This window comes from Aquarana catesbeiana, linkage group LG05 (assembly GCF_042186555.1).
Source record: "Aquarana catesbeiana isolate 2022-GZ linkage group LG05, ASM4218655v1, whole genome shotgun sequence".
Classification (NCBI taxonomy): Eukaryota; Metazoa; Chordata; class Amphibia; order Anura; family Ranidae; genus Aquarana; species Aquarana catesbeiana.
The window spans coordinates 630,127,402-630,131,660 of NC_133328.1; positions in this window are offsets into that span (position 1 = coordinate 630,127,402).

Sequence of the window (4,259 nt, forward strand, 5' to 3'; positions counted from 1 at the left end):
AAAGTGAACTAAAAAAGCAGAAACGGGCCAATGCATGAATGGATCCTACATGCTAAAAGAACATGGTGGGGATGCAGTGCAGTGCAACGTAGCTGATCAACATGACTATAATGTTGCGGGCAGACAAAGCCTAATATATAAAGGTAATTGTGAAACAGTGACTTCTTGAATATAGCAAAGCAAAAATGCATATACTAACACAAATAGGATGAATAATGACACAATGCAAAAAAAAATATATATATATATATATATATATATATATATATATATATATATATATATATATATATATAATGCAAGAAAAATATATGTGAGCTAGTGCCCCATTAGCAAAAACGTGCCAAATCCTGGTGAACTACAAGTGACAAATCCCTAGGGCAAACATGAATATTAGTTCTATCATCCAGTCCAAAAAACAAAAACTCGTGATGAGAAACACAAAACAAGTCCAATCGTGAAGGGAAGGGGGATCTTCAGTGAGGACACCTCCGTGTTTGCAAGCCGCTTACCTTACAGCTGTAAGGTGTACAGCCTGTGTTGCAAATGACCCGCAGGTGTAGACGTACTTCCCCCATTCACATCCCCAACCAAATGCAGTCGGCTGCATGAGAGGCATTTTCTTTATGTCCTCCCGAGTACCCCTACCCAACGAACCCCCCCAAAAAAGATGTCATGTCTGCAGCCAGCGCGGATATAGGCGTGATACCCGCTATTATTGTCCCTCCTGTCCTGACAATCCTGGTCTTTGCATTGGTGAATGTTTTGAACGCTACCATACACTAGTTGAGTATTAGCGTAGGGTACAGCATTGCACAGACTAGGCACACTTTCACAGGGTCTCCCAAGATGCCATCGCATTTTGAGAGACCCGAACCTGGAACCGGTTACAGTTATTTAAGTTATAGTTACAAAAAAAAGTGTAAAAAAAAAAAAAACACAAAAAAATATAAAATAAAAAAACAAAAATAGTTGTTGTTTTATTGTTCTCTTTCTCTCTATTCTCTCTCTATTGTTCTGCTCTTTTTTACTGTATTGTATTATGCAATGTTTTATTGTTATTATGTTTTATCATGTTTGCTTTTCAGGTATGCAATTTTTTATACTTTACTGTTAACTGTGTTTTATTGTTAACCTTTTTTTTGTTTTCAGGTACGCCATTCAGCTGCAGCGCGGATTTATTTATCTTGACAGCAACAGCGTTTGCTCCAACGATACATAAAGCCGTGACTCCAGCGCTGTCGGAGGTGATATATGCCGAAGCATGGGGGCAGCAGTCACGGAGGAGCGATTTGCTACTAACTTTAGGGGCGGATACCCCCATGCTTTGGCATATATAAACGGTGCATGTATGCCCATCCTTAGAAGTGGGTGGATGAAGGGAGGTATTCTAATGGTGGGCATACCCACCGATCAATCTCTTTTTTTCCTTCAGCCCACAGTATATGCCCAACAAGGACCAGCAACGTACTGGTATGTTGCTGGACTTTGAGTGGTTATACCAGAATGATGCCTGCAGGTTTAGGTATCATGTTGGCATCATTCTTTTCAGCCAGCGGTCGGCTTTCATGTAAAAGCAATCCTAGCAGCTAATTAGCCTCTAGACTGCTTTTACAAGCAGTGGGAGGGAATGTCTCCCCTCCCACCGTCTTCCATGTTTTTCTCTGGCTCTCCTGTCCCAACATGGAACCTGAGAATGCATCCGGTGATTCGGCCAGCTGACCATAGAGCTGATCAGAGACCACAATGGCTCCAATCATCTTTATGGACTAAGAAACCGGAAGCTACAAGCATTTCATGACTTAGATTTCGCCGGATGTAAACAGCGCCATTGGGAAATTGCAAAAGCATTTTATCACACTGATCTTGGTGTGGTCAGATGCTTTGAGGGCAGAGGAGAGATCTAGGGTCTAATAGACCCCATTTTTTTCAAAAAAGAGTACCTGTCACTACCTATTGCTATCATAGGGGATATTTACATTCCCTGACATAACAATAAAAATGGTTAAAAAAAAATAAAAAATGAAAGGAACAGTTTAAAAATAAGATAAAAAAGCAAAAAAAAAAAATAAATTAAAAAAAAAAAAAAAAAAAGCACCTCTGTCCCCCCCTGCTCTCGCGCAAAGGCGAACGCAAGTGTTGGTCTGGCGTCAAATGTAAACAGCAATTGCACCATGCATGTGAGGTATCACCGCGAAGGTCAGATCAAGGGCAGTCATTTTAGCAGTAGACCTCCTCTGTAAATCTAAAGTGGTAACCTGTAAAGGCTTTTAAAAATGTATGTAGTTTGTTGCCACTGCACGTTTGTGCGTAATTTTAAAGCATGTCATATTTCGTATCCATGTACTCGGCCTAAGATCATCTTTTTTATTTCATCAAACATTTGGGCAATATAGTGTGTTTTAGTGCATTAAAATTAAAAAAGTGTGTTTTTGCCCCAAAGAATGCGTTTGAAAAATCGCTGCGCAAATACTGTGTGAAAAAAAAAATGAAACACCCACCATTTTAATAATGTTTGGGGGTTCAAAGTAAGTTTCTTGCAAAAAAAATAATTTTTTTCATGTAAACAAAAAGTGTCAAAAAGGGCTTTGTCTTCAAGTGGTTAGAAGTGTGGGTGATGTGTGACATAAGCTTCTAAATGTTGTGCATAAAATGCCAGGACAGTTCAACCCCCCCCCAAATGACCCCATTTTGGAAAGTAGACACCCCAAGTTATTTGCTGAGAGGCATGTCGAGTCCATGGAATATTTTATATTGTGACACAAGTTGCGGGAAAAAGACAATTTTTTTTTTTTGCCACTAAATGATATATTGCTCAAACATGCCATGGGAATATGTGAAATTACACCCCAAAATACATTCTGTTGCTTCTCCTGAGTATGGGGATACCACATGTGTGGGACTTTTTGGGAGCCTAGCCTCATACGGGACCTCAAAAACCAAGCACCGCCTTCAGGCTTTCTAAGGTTGTAAATTTTTGATTTCACTCCTCACTGCCTATCACAGTTTCGGAGGCCATGGAATGCCCAGATGGCACAACCCCCCCCCCCCCAATTGACCCCATTTTGGAAAGTAGACACCCCAAGCTATTTGCTGAGAGGTATGGTGAGTATTTTACACACCTCGCTTTTTGTCACAAAGTTTTGAAAATTTAAAAAAGAAAAAAAAAAGACATTTTTCTTGTTTTTCTTCATTTTCAAAAACAAATGAGAGCTGCAAAATACTCACCATGCCTCTCAGCAAATAGCTTGGGGTGTCTACTTTCCAAAAAGGGGTCATTTGGGGGGGTTTGTGCCATCTTGGCATTTTGTGGCCTTGGAAACTGTGATAGGTAGTGAGGAGTGAAATAAAAAATTTACACCCTTAGAAATCCTGAAGGCGGTGATTGGTTTTCGGGGCCCTGTACACAGCTAGGCTCCTAAAAAGTCCCACACATGTGGTATCCCCGTACTCAGGAGAAGCAGCAAAATGTATTTTGGGGTGCAATTCCACATATGCCTATGGCATGTTTGAGCAATATATCATTTAGTGACAACTTTGTGCAAAAACAAAAAACAAAAAAAAGTTTGTCATTTTCCCGCAACTTGTGGCAAAATATAAAATATTCCATGGACTCAACATGCCTCTCAGCAAATAGCTTGGGGTGTCTACTTTCCAAAATGGGGTCATTTGGGGGGTTTGAACTGTCCTGGCATTTTATGGCCTTCAAAACTGTGATAGGTAGTGAGGAGTGAAATCAAAAATATACGCCCTTAGAAAGTCTGAAGGCGGTGCTTGATTTTCGGGGCCCCGTACGCGGCTAGGGTCCCAAAATGTCCCACACATGTGGTATCCCCATACTCAGGAGAAGTAGCTAAATGTATTTTGGGGTGCAATTCCACATATTCCCATGGCCTGTGTGAGCAATATATCATTAAGTGACAACTTTTTGTAATTTTTTTTTTTGTCATTATTCAATCACTTGGGACAAAAAAAATGAATATTCAATGGGCTCAACATGCCTCTCAGCAATTTCCTTGGGGCGTCTACTTTCAAAAATGGGGTCATTTGGGAGGGGGGGGGGTTTGTACTGCCCTGCCATTTAGCACCTCAAGAAATGACATAGGCAGTCATAAACTAAAAGCTGTGTAAATTCCAGAAAATGTACCCTAGCTTGTAGACGCTATAACTTTTGCGCAAACCAATATACGCTTATTGACATTTTTTTACCAAAGACATGTGGCCGAATACATTTTGGACTAAATGTATGACTAAAATTG